Raw genomic sequence first — 16,979 nt, forward strand, 5'->3', positions numbered from 1 at the left:
ATACCCAAGTCATCTGGGTTTTATAGAGATTTTAATTAATACAAATGAGGAATTAAAGAAAAGGAGAGAAATAGAGAAAAAGGGGAATAATGAGAAAAGGATAGACCAGCCCAGGGCAGCCCTGGCCAACTCAGGCTTAAGCCCTTAAGAGAAAGATCAGTCAGTCCTTAATCACTCACCACAAGATCTGTCCAAGCAAGGATTCTAGTGACACCAGGCCAGCATCATCTCAGCTGCCTCCACCAGCTCAATCCTCAATCTGAATTCCCCTCTGAATGAATCTGAGCTCCTATTTAAAGGGCATTTTCTCCTATGTCACCTCCCCTAAGTCCTTATATCTACCAATCACAGTAGACATTTTTCAAAGGACAGACCATTCTTAGTTCTGAGTAGACTAATCTTTTGAGTAATTTACACCAGGAAAGCTCTGAATAAGTTTCTCACCTCTTTGTTCCTTGTAAATTCACAAGTTGCTCGACCTTTATAAGTACTTAGCACCCTTTTGTATTAGTCCTAAAATAGGCATTGCTTAAAGAGCTTTTTATCCCACTATAAGTATGGGTTTAAGTACTTTTCATTGTTCAGAAAGGATTTTACAACTTTATATTCCCCTAAGGCATGCTTAAGTTTGGTGAAGTAGAGTTCTCACATTCATAATCTAAGTAGAGTTCTTACATTCCTGATCTAAATTCCCTCATTGTTTAAAGTGGGGAATGGTCTTAACTAAACCTTATGAAGTAGGGTCTGGGAATTTTTAAGGTTCACAATCCCCTTATGAAGTAGGGTCTGAGAATTTTTAAGGTTCACATTATTAATCCTGTAACTTAAAGATTTAATTTCTTCTGAATTGTTTCCATGAAATTATTAGTCTCTTCAGTCTCTTCCTGTTTTTCTTTATGGCCTTTAGAAGTATAAACATTAGTTCTCCCCAAGTCATCAAGATCATTTCAAGCCACCTTAGGAAATGAGTTTTAAAATAATCCTGGACCACTTTGCAATTGGTGTTGGCAGTTTCTTTATATTTGCCCAATGTCCCTTTCTTTAAAAAGATCAAGATCCAGATATTTACCCCCAAGCTCAATGAGCCTATCGATGAATTGAGAGGATGTCTCATCATCAGATTGTTTAAGGTTTTCAAGTTTGGTCCATGCATCTGGTCTATTGGAACATTCTCACATTGCTTTTTGAATGGCCTCCCTACAACTATATAATTGCAAATAGTCCTTGGGGTTTTTATCATCCCATTCAGGATCTTATGATGGTCAGTATGATGCATTGCATCCCAGGACTTTATTAACATGAGAGATGATCTCATTTTTCTTGTGTTCTGTTTGAAAAGCCTGTAGCAAATCTTCAACATCTTTATAAGAGGGATTATATTGAAAAATATGTCATCCATTGGTTTTTTAATACAACAATTGGTTCTTCTTCATAACTAGGAATATTGCATTTCAATTCCATAATATGTTTTGGTGGGAAAGGTGTATGGTATTTTAGGATTACCACAGCCTTATTGTGTCCTATTTTGGGCACTTACTTTATGGGAAAAAGGAATTTATAGAAATCAGATACTATTCATGGTTTCTTAAAGGCTGACTGTGGGGATACCAAGGCAGCATGGGTAGTAATAGGTATGGTAGGAGGCCAAGATTTCCTTGGGGCTGGGATTGATTGTGAGGTGGGAGAAGGGACAGGAGAGGATGGGGCATTGGGAGAAGGATCAGGAGAAGTAAGGTAAGCCAGAATTTGCAGAAAATGAGAGAGGTGGTATAGAGCACTAGAGAGGAGATTCTGCACCTAAGATATAGGAGAGGGTTCCTCTGTCTCTATTTTGGGAGAAATAGAATTTTCCTCTTTTAGTGGTTCAGGAATAGGCTTGAAAAAATCAGACATGTGTTGGATGGGATCTTCATTGCCATTGGGCCCTGTTAGAAGTATTTGAAACTGTCCAATTGAGTTTGCATGTTGACCTGCATTTCTGTATAAATTTTCTGTATGGTAGCATTTTTTTTTGTCCTAACATTTAGGATTTGGAAAATAAAATTTCCTAGAATTGTAAGTAGAAGAAGGCAATCTGAGACCGTAAAGGTCCCTAACTGGGCAAAAGTCAGAAGACAGTCTTGCAGAGTAGCATTTATGCTGCTTGGCATTGTAATTAAAAGGTTAGATAAAAGAGAAAGGGGGAAATGAGATACTTTTTAATGTAGTATTGTATATTTTAAAATTTTATTTATTATTATTATTATTACTAGGGGTGAGGATATGGTAAGGGGAAGGGTATTGATACAATTTTATTTTATTTTTTATGATTTTGTTGGATTTTATTTGTCAATTTTTTTTGCAATTTTAATTTATTTATTTTGTTGTTGCTGCTTTCTGGTGGCAGAAAATAGCCATTGCAAAGCAGCAGAAAAAGAGAAAAAAACTGAGTGACCAATACTGACCCCAAGAGGAGCAGTACAACAGGGAGATGTTATGGGGCTTGGTCAGGGTGGTGGGTGGGAGTAAGGGGAAAGGTTAAAGTGGGTTTTGTCTGCCAGAAACCAAGATGGATGTTTTTTACTTCAAAGTAGGGCAGGGTTTGGGTTTGTTATGGTCCCAAAATCAAATTCTCTCTGTAGGAGAGACAGGTGCAAGGCAGGTTAGGGTAAAGCATAGAGGGAGTTGGAGGCAGTCTAGGTTGGCTAGAAGAGGGTCAGGAACCTCCCACCAAGGCAAAGTGTGTGGCAGAGATTAGGAGGCAACCATCTGCCTGGCAGGGAAAGGGACTCCCCCCTGCTCTGGGCTGGGGATGGGAGATGGGAGGATTTTTAGCTTGCCAACAAGTCAGGCAGCAGCAAGAGAAGGAGTAGGATCAGTTGAAACAGCAGAAGAAGCAGAACATGGTAGAAGCATGCGGGTGGAACGGGATGGGCAGGCTGTGTGGGGTTGGCAGAAGCTTTAAATCCAATAAGGCAGTGCCAGCTATATCAGAAGCCATGCTGAGGTGAGCAGGCTGCATGTGCTAACTTTAGCTGGAGGCTGCATAGAAGGAGGGAGCCAGGGTGGTGGCGAGCTGTCAAAGACTGCAGGCTTGGCAGGGATCACTCAATAGAGCCAGAGGCCTCAGGCAATTGGAGTGGCTGGAGCCAGAGCTGCTGCTACTAAGTGGGTAGCTCTCCTAGTGGGGGAGAGCCTCACCATTGGGAATAATTACTGTCCTCACTGAGGGGCTATCTTAAAAATATTTGAGAATTCTGTCCCTTTGTAGGTCAGCCAAATGCAGATTTTAAAAATTAAAATCCAATACTCCAAGTATTATATTTATAAGATTTATTAATAATAAAACATGATGCAAAAAGTCTAGAGAAACAGAGAGAGCTCATTTAACCTCATATGTGGGGAAAAAAGTGAGAGAGCAGGTAGGGAAAACATTCAACTTTTTAAAAATTACATAACCATACTAAAATGAACAAAGGAAACAGGATTCTTGGGAGAAGAAAAGAATTCTGGGAGATGGAGTATAAATTTTTCTAATTATACACACACCTCTTTTCTCTCCCTCCTGAAGCTCAGCAATTCCACTGGGTTATATATACATGTATCATTGTTCAAAACCTATTTCCATATTATTTATATTTGCAATAGATTGATCATTTCAAGCCAAAATCTCCAGTCATGATGTATCCATTGAGCCATGTGATCAATCATATGTTTTTCTTCTGCATTTTTATTCCCACAGTTCTTTCTCTGGATGTGGATGGTGTTCTTTCTCCTGGGTGCCTCAGGATTGTCCTGAATCATTGCATTGCTACTAGTAAAGAGATCTTTTCTTCTTTTCAAAGTGAATCATAATTGGTCAGAAGAGATAATTGGGAGTTTGGGAGAGAATAAAGGGTTTCTTTTTGGTTCTCAATCTCTCATTACTTCTTTCTTATATTTTACCAGTCCCCTAAAACATAAACACACACAGTCACAAATAGATATTATCCAGGTCAATACACTTGTGACCATGAGCACATCCCTCTTCTTGGTTTACTTCTCTGTTTCCTGATAAGCTGAACTCTTCATTAACCTTTCATATTTTGGGAACTTTAAGGAACAATATTGCATTGTGTAAATTAATTTTAAAAATACTATAGGATTTCAATAATTTAACAAACATTTATAATTGTACCATCACATTCCATTCATTTTTGAACTGATTCTAAACAGCACGTAATTACACAGACACTTAAACTACTTATTTATATTTGTGTAAGTGCTTGAATAATTATAAGTATCTTATTTTTTATATTATTCCTAACTGATGTAATTTCTTTTTAAGACATCTACCCCTGGCTAGAAAAATCTCCTCAGAAAATTTAGTCAATATAATTATTGGAAAATATTGGATTTTCATATGACCTTGAAATTTAATAGCCAGGCATGTATTTATTTTTAAAGGAACTAAAGAATAATGATTATCTCCTACTGGCTTAGTGAAATTAATTTTAAGTTATTTGGACTTGGGTATGATGGGAAAGGACTAAAATATCAAACAAAGCAATCACTATGATACATATAAAATATAAGTTCTAGAAACCAGCATATGGTTTATATTTGAGATTTTTGTTGAAGATTTTAAAAAGAAAGAGCTTTATCTCCCCACAAAAAGGTTTAAATATCTAATTCATTGTTTTCTTTTAAAACAAACTTATATTTGTATTAAATTGAATATTTATAGAACAAAAATAGAACAAAAGAATATGAACAAGAAGAAGAAGAAGCAGAACAAGAAAAAAAGTCAATGAGGCTCAGAAGAGAAAGAGGAGGAAGAAGAAAACCAAAAAGTTCAAATCAAAGTGGGTGCTAACTGATTGGGAAATGTCAAAAGCTGTTGCAAAGCATGTATACCATCTGACATTTTATGCAGTATGCAATTTCAAATATGAATATAGGAAATATGAAGCTTTCCATGATTTGAAGTGGACTTAAATAAACACAACCAAGAGAACAGCATATGAATATTGACTGTGATGATGTAAACAAAATGATTGATAAAATGAATGGTAAATACTGTGACTGAAAAAGCAAAGTGGTCTTGTGAATTTTAAAAGTCTCCATTTTGGTCTAGCACCCAAAAATTGTGCACACCCACACTACACGGGCATGCGCTAGTCAATGACAAATCAGAAATAACTAACTGCCCACCTGGGCTGTCCTAAGCCAAGCTAGAGCCAACCATTGGATTTGTGAGACACAGGAAGTGAGGTAGGGAACAGCCTCTGAGATTCGCGGAACTTCCTGTGGGGAGAGCTAGAGAGGGAGTTGGTGTTAGGAGCTTGGAGAGGGAGGACGCCCGCAGACAGCTTTCCTTCAGATCGGTCACGTGAGTTAAGGACTGATTCTTTCCACCTGGGCCTTTGGGCCTAAAACTCCCCCTGCCTTGGTCAGAGGTTGAGTAGCCTCTTTCCCTTTTCTCTTCTCTCCTTCTCTCCCTAACCTTTTCCCTACTCCCAGTGTGATTAAACCTTCATAAACCTCATTCTGACTTGAGTGTTTCATTTTAGGAATTTCATAAGTAAATTCCTTGGCGGCCATTGTTAAATATTATATAAATCTTGTAGCCACATTTGTAACCATTACTATATTATAACCTTCTCCCAGAAGCCTTAAATTTCCCCATTACAGTTTTGGCGACCACGAAGGGAGGAACAGAAAACATAATGAAACATCTCTCTTTACTTCAGGCATAGAGGCAAGACATGATTAAGGCATGATGCTGTGCACATTGTCCTGTGAGATCATTTTATAAGACTTTTTTGCCTGTTTTTCTTTTAAAGGAATGCTCAGTTTTCTACAAGCAAGGGGGAAGAGGAAGAATTAATCAACAAGCATTTAAAGTCTCTTCTTTGTATCAAATATTATGCTAAACACTGTATATTTTCTCTAAATAAATGATGTAAAGAAAAAGAAAAGTAAACATATTTAAAATATGTTTCATGAAAGAATTGTGTTTACTTCTCTAGGACTTATAATGATGTTCACTATAGAAAAAAAAACTTGTTATTTCTAATGGAAAATGGTACTGTTAGATCTGGAATCATATAATTGTGTTCACAAATAGTAGGACACTAAAGTTGGGGCTATAATCTTCAATAAGTATGAAGTATAATCAGCTATTTAAAAATAAAAGTATATTTTATCTGTTTGTTAGTAAATAAAAATCCCAAGAAAATGACAAATAAGGCACAAGTAAGCTACCAATATGATGGTATACTTAACAGTAAAAGAATGAGATTAGAAGTAATTAAAATATCTCCAAAATTTCCTATTATCTTTTTTAGAAAAAAAAAACCAATATTCTCCTAATAGGTATGTATGCTTCCATTTGCTTGTTTATTTTTTATTTTGTTTTTGTTTTCCCATTCTGCTTCTTTTGAGCTTGATATTTTCTTAGTATGGTGACCTAGGATTAAGATATTCTCTCTAGCAATGAATGTCTGCAAGTTGCCCAAGAAACTCAGAATTTAGCTACTTGAATGTGTTTCAATTAGCTTGTATATATCAGAGACAAGACTTCCTAAATTCAGCCTGCTTACCACATTTACACATTCTCTTAATGTTTTCAATTATTTTTTTAACTTCATGTGTATATATTGGCAAGGATAATAAAGAAAATAATTTTGTAAATGAATTACTAGCAAAGCGGCATTCATGCCAGATAGTTCAAGGATTATGTACTACTAGTAACACACAGAAATCATGTGACCATGGAGGCAGTTTTATTTATTTATGCCCTATTTTCGTTGTATTAGACCATTGTATAAGCAAAGTCTATTTGTTTTAGGCAAATGAATGGAAGAACAGTTCGAAGAGGCAGAAAATGTAGTAGTCAAAGAAGAATAAGTTTTTTAGGGACTAGTAAGGATGAATCAAGAAAAACCTTCCCTTATGAAAAATATTAAATCTACTCTTTCTTGTTCCTAAGTTACATTCTAATAATAAATTAGATATTTAGTGAAAGAAAATGGAGGCATTTTAAGTGAATGCATTTTTAAAAACATAACTACATATTTTAGTGAATTTTTGTAATCTAAACTTATGATGAGGAATTAAACATTAACTTTTTTTTTTAAATATATTTTATTTGATCATTTCCAAGCATTATTCGTTAAAGACATAGATCATTTTCTTTTCCTCCCCCCCACCCCCCATAGCCGACGCGTAAGTCCACTGGGCATTAGATGTTTTCTTGATTTGAACCCATTGCTTTGTTGATAGTATTTGCATTAGAGTGTTCATTTAAAGTCTATCCTCTGTCATGTCCCCTCAACCTCTGTATTCAGGCAGTTGCTTTTTCTCGGTGTTTCCACTCCCATAGTTTATCCTTTGCTTATGAATGGTGTTTTTTTCTCCTGGATCCCTGAAAGTTGTTCAGGGACATTACACCGCCCCTAATGGAGAAGTCCATTACGTTCGATTATACCACAGTGTATTAGTCTCTGTGTACAATGTTCTCCTGGTTCTGCTCCTCTCGCTCTGCATCACTTCCTGGAGGTTGTTCCAGTCTCCATGGAACTTCTCCACTTTATTATTCCTTTTAGCACAATAGTACTCCATCACCAACATATACCACAGTTTGTTCAGCCATTCCCCAATTGATGGGCATCCCCTCGTTTTCCAGTTTTGGGCCACCACAAAGAGCGCAGCTATGAATATTTTTGTACAAGTCTTTGTGTCCATTATCTCTTTGGGGTACAGACCCAGCAGTGCTATGGCTGGGTCAAAGGGTAGATATTCTTTTGTCGCCCTTTGGGCATAGTTCCAAATTGCCCTCCAAAATGGTTGGATCAGTTCACAACTCCACCAGCAATGAATTAATGTCCCTACTTTGCCACATCCCCTCCAGCATTCATTACTTTCATTTGCTGTTATGTTAGCCAATCTGCTAGGTGTGAGGTGATACCTCAGAGTTGTTTTGATTTGCATCTCTCTGATTATAAGAGATGTAGAACACTTCTTCATGTGCTTGTTAATAGTTTTGATTTCTTTATCTGAGAACTGCCTATCCATTTCCCTTGCCCATTTATCAATTGGAGAATGGCTTGATTTTTTGTACAATTGATTTAGCTCATTATAAATATGAGTAATTAAACCTTTGTCAGAGGTTTCTATGAAGATTTTTTCCCAATTTGTTGTTTCCCTTCTGATTTTAGTTATATTGGTTTTGTTTGTACAAAAGCTTTTTAGTTTGATGTAGTCAAAATTATTTATTTTACATTTTGTGATTCTTTCTATATCTTGCTTGGTTTTAAAGCCTTTCCCCTCCCAAAGGTCTGACATGTATACTATTCTGTGTTTACCCAATTTACTTATGGTTTCCTTCTTTATGTTTAAGTCACTCACCCATTTTGAATTTATCTTGGTGTAGGGTGTGAGGTGTTGATCTATTCCTAGTCTCTCCCACACTGTCTTCCAATTTTCCCAGCAGTTTTTATCGAATAGTGGATTTTTGTCCCAAAAGCTGGGATCTTTGGGTTTATCGTATACTGTCTTGCTGAGGTCGTTTTCCCCCAGTCTATTCCACTGATCTTCCTTTCTGTTTCTTAGCCAGTACCAAATTGTTTTGATGACTGCTGCTTTGTAATATAGTTTGAGGTCTGGGACTGCAAGGCCCCCATCATATGTGTTTTTTTTCATTATTTCCCTGGATATCCTTGATCTTTTGTTCTTCCAAATGAACTTTGTTATGGTTTTTTCTAAATCAGTGAAGAAGTATTTTGGTAGTTCAATGGGTATGGCACTAAATAGATAAATAAGTTTGGGTAGGATGGTCATTTTTATTATATTGGCTCGTCCTATCCATGAGCAGTTAATGTTTTTCCAATTGTTCAAGTCTAGTTTTAGTTGTGTGGCGAGTATTTTGTAGTTGTGTTCATATAGTTCCTGTGTTTGTCTTGGGAGATAGATTCCTAGGTATTTTATTTTGTCTAAGGTGATTTTGAATGGGATTTCTCTTTCTAGTTCTTGCTGAAGAGCTGTGTTGGAGATATATAGAAAAGCTGATGATTTATGTGGGTTTATTTTGTATCCTGCAACTTTGCTAAAGTTGTTGATTATTTCAATTAGCTTTTTGGTTGAATCTCTAGGATTCTTTAAGTAGACCATCATGTCATCCGCAAAGAGTGATAACTTGGTCTCCTCCTTGCCTATTCTGATCCCTTCAATTTCTTTTTCTTCTCTAATTGCTACTGCTAGTGTTTCTAGTACAATGTCAAATAGTAGAGGTGATAATGGGCATCCTTGTTTCACTCCTGATCTTATTGGGAATGCATCTAGTTTATCCCCATTGCAGATGATATTAGCTGTTGGTTTTAGATATATACTGTTTATTATTTTTAGGAATGACCCTTCTATTCCTATGCTTTCTAGTGTTTTTAATAGGAATGGGTGTTGTATTTTATCAAAGGCTTTTTCTGCATCTATTGAGATAATCATGTGGTTCTTGCTAGTTTGCTTGTTGATGTGGTCAATTATGTGGATGGTTTTCCTAATGTTGAACCAGCCCTGCATCCCTGGTATGAATCCTACTTGATCATGGTGAATGATCCTTCTGATCACTTGCTGGAGTCTTTTTGCTAGTATCCTATTTAAAATTTTTGCATCTATATTCATTAGGGAGATTGGCCTATAGTTTTCTTTCTCTGTTTTTGACCTGCCTGGTTTTGGAATCAGTACCATGTTTGTGTCGTAAAAGGAGTTTGGTAGAACTCCCTCTTTGCTTATTATGTCAAATAGTTTGTATAGTATTGGGGTTAACTGTTCTCTGAATGTTTGATAGAATTCACAGGTGAATCCATCAGGCCCTGGGGATTTTTTCTTAGGAAGTTCTTTGATGGCTTGATGGATTTCAATTTCTGATATGGGATTATTTAAGAATTCTATTTCCTCTTCTGTTAGTCTAGGCAGTTTGTATTTTTGTATATATTCATCCATTTCTCCTAAATTGGTGTATTTATTGCCATATAATTGGGCAAAGTAATTTCTAATGATTGCCTTAATTTCCTCCTCATTGGAGGTGCTGTCCCCCTTTTCATCTTTAATGCTGTGAATTTGCTTTTCTTCCTTCCTTTTTTTAATTAGATTGACCAGTACTTTGTCTATTTTGTTTGTTTTTTCAAAGTACCAGCTTCTTGTCTTATTTATTAAATCAATAGTTCTATCACTTTCGATTTTATTAATTTCTCCCTTAATTTTTAGGATTTCTAATTTGGTTTTCTGCTGGGGGTTTTTAATTTGATCGCTTTCGAGTTTTTTCAATTGCATTTCCAATTGATTGATCTCTGCTCTCCCTTGTTTGTTAATATGAGCTTTCAGGGATATGAATTTGCCTCTGATTACCGCTTTGGCTGCATCCCAAAAGGTTTGAAAGGATGTTTCGCCATTGTCATTTTCCTTGATGAAATTATTAATTGTTTCTATGATTTCTTCTTTAGCTAAACGGTTTTGGAGTATCATATTGTTTAATTTCCAATTGGTTTTAGATTTGGTTTTCCATGTACCATTACTAATCATTATTTTTATTGCCTTGTGATCTGAGAAGGCTGCATTCATTATTTCTGCTTTTTTGCATTTGTGTGCTATGTTTCTGTGACCTAATGTATGGTCAATTTTTGTGAATGTGCCATGTGGTGCTGAGAAGAAGGTGTATTCCTTTTTATCCCTATTTATTTTTCTCCATATGTCTATTAATTCTAATTTTTCTAAGATTTCATTCACTTCTTTTACCTCTTTCTTATTTATTTTTTGATTTGATTTATCTAAATTTGATAATGGTTGGTTTAAGTCTCCCACTAGTATGGTTTTATTGTCTATTTCTTCCTTCAATTCTCCTAGTTTCTCCATTAGAAATTTGGGTGCTATATTATTTGGTGCATACATGTTGATTAATGATATTTCCTCATTGTCTAGAGTCCCTTTTAACAAAATATAATTACCTTCCCTATCCCTTTTGATCAGGTCTATTTTTGCATTGGCTTTATCAGATATCATGATTACCACTCCTGCCTTCTTTCTATCAGTTGAGGCCCAGAAGGTCTTACTCCATCCTTTAATTCTGACCTTGTGGGTGTCAACCCGCCTCATGTGTGTTTCTTGAAGACAACATATGGTAGGGTTTTGGATTCTAATCCATTCTGCTATTCGTCTACGTTTTATGGGTGAGTTCATCCCATTCACGTTCAAAGTTATGATTGTCATTTGTGGACTCCCTGGCATTTTGATTGCCTTCCCTAATTCTAACCTTTTCTTCTTCGGCTCTACCTTTTAGTCCAGTGATTTACTTTGAATCAGTCCCCCTTGTCCCCTCCCTTGATGTTTCCCTTTTTAGTCCCTCCCTTTTTGTTCCCTCCCCCTCCCCCCTCTCTTTCCCTCCCTTATTGTTCTCCCTCTCCCCCTCACCCCCTTGGTTTTCCGTTCTCCTTACCCTTGTTGGGTAAGATAGAATTCAAGATCCCAATGGATCTGGATGTTTTTCCCTCTCAGAGTTGATTTCCCTGAGATTGAGGTTTAAGTAAACCCCCCCCCTCTCTTCCTCTCCTTCTTATAGGAGTTTTCTTCCCCTCCCCTTCCCCTGTGAATCTTTGTGTGAGAACCATTATTCTATTTGGTCTTTCTTTACCCCCTATTTATACATTACATTTTCCCCACATATTAGTATACATAGGTTGATATAAATGTAGTCCTTATAGAAGAGAGTTTGAGTAAAAGAAGATAACATTTTTCCCCTTTCCTTAATATTTACCTTTTCAGGTATTCCTTGCTCTTTGATTTTCGGTATCAAACTTTCCACAGAGCTCTGGTCTTTTCTTTGCAAAAAGTTGGAAGTCTTCTATTTTGTTGAATGCCCATACTTTCCCTTGGAAGTATATAGTCAGTTTTGCTGGGTAGCTGATTCTTGGTTGGAGACCCAGCTCTCTGGCCTTTCTGAAGATCATGTTCCATGCCTTACGATCATTCAGAGTAGAACTTGCAAGGTCTTGTGTGACCCTGATTGGCATTCCTTTATATCTAAATTGTCTTTTTCTGGCTTCCTGTAGGATTTTTTCTTTTGTTTGATAGCTTTGGAATTTGGCAATTACATTCCTGGGAGTTGTCTTTTGGGGGTTTAGTGTAGAAGGTGTTCTGTGAGCTCTGTCAGTGGATGTATTGCCCCCTTGTTCTAGAATCTCTGGGCAATTTTCTTTGATTATATCTTGTATCACCATGTCCAGTTTGGTGTTTATTTCTGGCTTTTCTGGGAGTCCAATTATTCTTAAATTTTCTCTTCTCCCCCTGTTTTCCAGATCTATCACCTTGTCGGTGAGATATTTTATGTTCTCTTCTAATTTCTTGGTGTTTTGGCTTTGCTTTATTAGTTCTTGCTTTAAAGCCTGGTTTTCTTTTACAGTTTGGTCAAACTGGTTTTGTAGATGTGTGAATTTCTTTTGCATCATTTCCCACTTTTCCTCCCAGAGGGCTTCCATCTTTTTGGTCCTTTCTGATTCAAATTCTTCATGGGTTTGTGGAGAGTTTCTATTTCCTTTGGAGGATTTTGGAGAATTTTCTTGTATATCTTCTTCTATCTGCTCTGTATTTTGTATTTTGGCTCCATAGAATGTGTCCAGAGTCGCCCCTTTCTTCTTATTTTTCTTGGTATTTTGGGGCTTCGGTGCTTCTGTGGAGTTTGTCATCTCTGAACATGGAGGATTGGCTTTTCTTGTCTTTGTCTGGTGATCAGAGGCTTTAGTCCTGGGCAGATGTTGGTTCTATGAGCGTTCCCTGGGTTAAACTGAATATGCCTCACTGGAACTGGAATGGAAGGGTCGGACCACAAGGCCACACTCTCCCCCTGGCTCGATTTCCGGAAGTTGCCTTCAGAATCGCTGGCCGTGAGGCTGTTTCGTCGGCCTGCGGGGGGATGGGCTGCCGCTTCCCCAAGCTCTGAGAGCACAGACTTTCACTGAGACTTGGATAGCAGGATCCAGCCCGTGAGGCTGTCTTGCCCGCCCTGAGGGTTGCTGTTGTTTTGACCAGCTCTCTACAGTGGAGGCCCCAGGCAGTAACTTTCCCCCGGACCGACCAGCTCTTTGCAGCTGAGGCCCCAGGCAGTAACTTTCACCCGGACCGAAGGGCTCTCTGCAGCGGAAGCCCCAGGCAGTAACTTTCACCCGGACTGGGACTTGGGTAGAAGACCCTGAGGGTTGTTGTTCCTCAGACCCTGCTCTCTGAGCCCAGCGCGGCTGCCGCTTCCGGGAGCCTTGGACTCTGCGCTCCTACCCCTGAGGTCCGAGGGATCTCGGGTTCTGGCTTTTAAGGGGAGCCGTACCTTTTGAACCGGGTCCAGGTCCAGGAGGAGGGTTCCCAGGGTCTGTGCTGTTGATCGTTTTGAATTTCGGCGCCTTAGGAGCTTCTAGTTTGAGATCGGTCGGGAAGGGTTTTCCGGAGATCTGAACTTCAGCTTTCTCTAAGCCGCCATCTTAACCGGAAGTCTAAACATTAACTTTTTAAGACAAATAAGAGATTTTTTTTTCTTTTTGAAGGAGTATTTCATTCAAAATTAAAGACCCAAATGTTTTCTTCTTTCCCTTAAGAAGAAATATGACTTTAAGCAAGATATTCTATCCTTCTAGTCCTCTGTTTCCTTATGTTTAGAAAAAGGGAGTCAGAAAAAAATGTCTCATATTTTCATTGAATTAGAGTTGAAGAAATCTTGACTGTCATTTTGTTCAATCTTTTCATTTTACAGATTAAAAATTGAATCCAAAAGAGTTTGAGTAACTTATTCAGTGTCATGCAGATAGTTATCAGCACAATAGGGTCTTAAATTCTTCTGACAGCAAAGGCAAGATTAATTATTTTGTTTTTATTTTCCCTGACTTTTCAAGCAAGTTTAAAAAATTATACAATTTAAAGAAATTTCACTTTTATTGAAATAATCTCACAATTATGGTAAGGGATCACGACAATATCTTAGTCCAATATGTCTGTATTTGACTTTGAAACCTCTATTGCCTTCTGTCTCTATTCACAAATCCCTATTTCATTGGTGAGTTCTTTCTGGAACCTCGATTGTAAGGGTGTTCACAAACCAGTGATCTTTTCATTTCTAACTTTAAACAGTATACTCCTGAGTTGGTTCTTCCTTCTTCCAATGTCCAGCATCTTTTTCTTTTTTTTTACCTATCTTTCTATGTGGTAATATAAACACCTTCAGAGCAGAGTCCATATTTAGTTTTTTTTTAATTATATTTTTATCTTAGTGGTTATAATAATTTATGATAATAGGTAGTGGTAGTCTCTCGGTGACCGAGAATGACAATAACAATAATAATGTATGATAATAAGTATATATAGATACATGTAAATAGGAATGGACTCTAGAGATAATTGCAAGAAAAATAATTATTACCTGCAAAAAGAAGTGGATCTTTTTAAAATTCTTTTTATATTCTAATTCATTGTTTTACAAAAGATGCTGGTCCTCTATTGGAAGAAGTGGGTGGTAAAATGGAAGTTACTAAAATTTTCGGGAAAAAAAAGTGATTATTTATTTTAAACTTCATTATGACAAAGAATAGGCACACTTGGAATAGTTTCTTATGTGTAATAGTTGTTTTAAAATTGGAATTCAGTAGGTTCAGAGAATAGAGACATTTAACCTAAAATATAAAATTTATACAACATTAGGGCAAATTATTAATTAATTCCCTTTCCTAAAAGGAAAGTAACATGATAAAAAGTATACATATTTTATCATTCAATACTTGTTTTTCTTTTTTGTCATGTTGTGAAACAAAATACATTGTTTCAATAGAGAAAATAATTCATGTAGGAAATAATGTTAAGAATGAACTTATTGCAATCTGCATTCCTTCTGTGGCAGAATGGTGGGTATTCTTTTCATCATCGTACATTATTGTTTTTGCAGTGCTCAGCTTTTTCCTGGTTCTGCCCACTTCATTTTCCATCACCTCATACAATTCTGTCTAGATTTAATTAATATATCCAAGATTAGAAGGAAAGTAATAATTTTGGAAAAAAAACTATACAGAGCTTATAGGTCTCATATATAAGACATATAGGGAAATTTGTCAAATATAAGAGGATATGAGCTATTGTCTAATTGAAAAATGATTAAAAATATGAATAAATATTCTTTGGATAAAAAAGAAAGCTATAATATAACTAAATGAAGAAAATGCTCTAAATCTTTATTGATTAGAGAAATACAAATCAAAATAATTCTGAGATATCGTATACCTATTATATTGGATAAAGTAATAAAAGATTGAAAAGAAATGCTATGGAGGATGTGTAAAAATAAGTATGCATACATTTTAATGTAATTGAAAATACCTAATCATTTTGGAGAGTACTATGTAATTATACTTAAAGAATTATAAAACTGTGTATACCTATTGACCAGTAATACCACTATTAGGTTTATTTCCCAAGGTAACCAAAGAAAAAGGACAATAAACTATATAGTTTATGATGTTTACAGCATCACTTTTTGTGGTGGCAAGAAACTGAAAGGATGTCCTTTATTTGGGGAATGGCTGAACAAACTGTAGTAGATAATTGTAATGGGATTGTGCCATAAGAAATGAGAATGTTGATCTCAAAAATGAACAAGATTTTAAAATAGTATAAAGGTAGAGAGAAAGTAACATAACCAAATAACATTAAAATTGTCAAAATCCTCTAAATAAAGTATTAGAAAAAATGAATCCAGATTAGAACTAAGGAGAAATACAAAGAGGAAAGCAAGCAGGTAAACATAGGAAAAACAAAGAATGTAAATAAAGATCAGAAGGTAGGGAGATGAAAAGAGGAGAAAAATACAGGGAAAGGGAGTGGAGAAGAGGGGGAAAAGAAGAAGAGAAGAGGAGAAAAGAATAGAGAGAGCAGAGAAGGAGGAAAACCCTCGGGAAGTAAAGTACTTTTCTCTCAACTTATTTTGTACAAGGAGAACAAAAAAAAAGGTATGGTTTGACTCCCTGAGGCAGATGCCATTATATGAAAACAAAAAATGAATCAATTTAATCATTATTTATTTTGTCTAGACTCTATCAATAATTTTTAATGAAAAGAACAAAGATGGTTATTATGGAAATGAAATATAAGTCAGAAAGAAAAGAAATGAAAGTTCCTCTAAAGGACTGCATGCATCTAAGTCCAGAAAAAATATATATATTTATATCAGGTGTAAATAAAGAATTAGGAAAGAAAGGGATTTTTTAATATCCTCACTAATCTTTGTGGAACTTTGTGGGGTAAGATAAAAAAAATCTGTACATGGGAAAATAAAAATAAATAAAAAGAGTGTGTAATAGGGTGGTTAGGGTTTGTGGTATGTATGTTAGAAATAGATTTTATTGGTTTATAGACTGGCAAAAATGTATTTATGTCCAGAAATTTTTTAGAAATTTAATGTTTTCTAAACATTTAGGAAGGGATTCCAAAAGAAATGGGTAAAAGTTTCAAATATCAAACTTAGTCTTAATCTTAAGAGAACATTCTGAACAATTGGAGATTTTTAAAGAAAAGAAGTAAGACTCATAAAACTGTATTTTTTTCTTATTGAAGATCATTAAGAAAGCCTCAATATTGTTCAGGTATGGGAATTATATGGAAAATATTTTTGGAGTTAAAGAACCAAAATCGATTTTAATGATAGATTCCTTTCAGTTATTAAATTCCATGACTGAAATAGTGAAAAAAGGAAGTATTATCAATAATAATTTCTTTACAGAAAAGACTAAAGAATATGGAATTGCTATTAGGAGAATTAACAGCTAAATCCAAAGACTCAAGCTCAAGAGAAATCAGTAGTGCCATAAAATAGGGTACTTCACGAAGTCCAATTTTCATCATTTTTTTAAATAAACAATTTGGGGGTAGGAGAGCCAAGATAACTGGGAAGGTACGCAGACTCATCTGATCTTTTACAAATTACCCTCCAAACTACCATG

Source organism: Monodelphis domestica, chromosome 6 (assembly GCF_027887165.1).
Source record: "Monodelphis domestica isolate mMonDom1 chromosome 6, mMonDom1.pri, whole genome shotgun sequence".
In the NCBI taxonomy this organism is placed as follows: Eukaryota; Metazoa; Chordata; class Mammalia; order Didelphimorphia; family Didelphidae; genus Monodelphis; species Monodelphis domestica.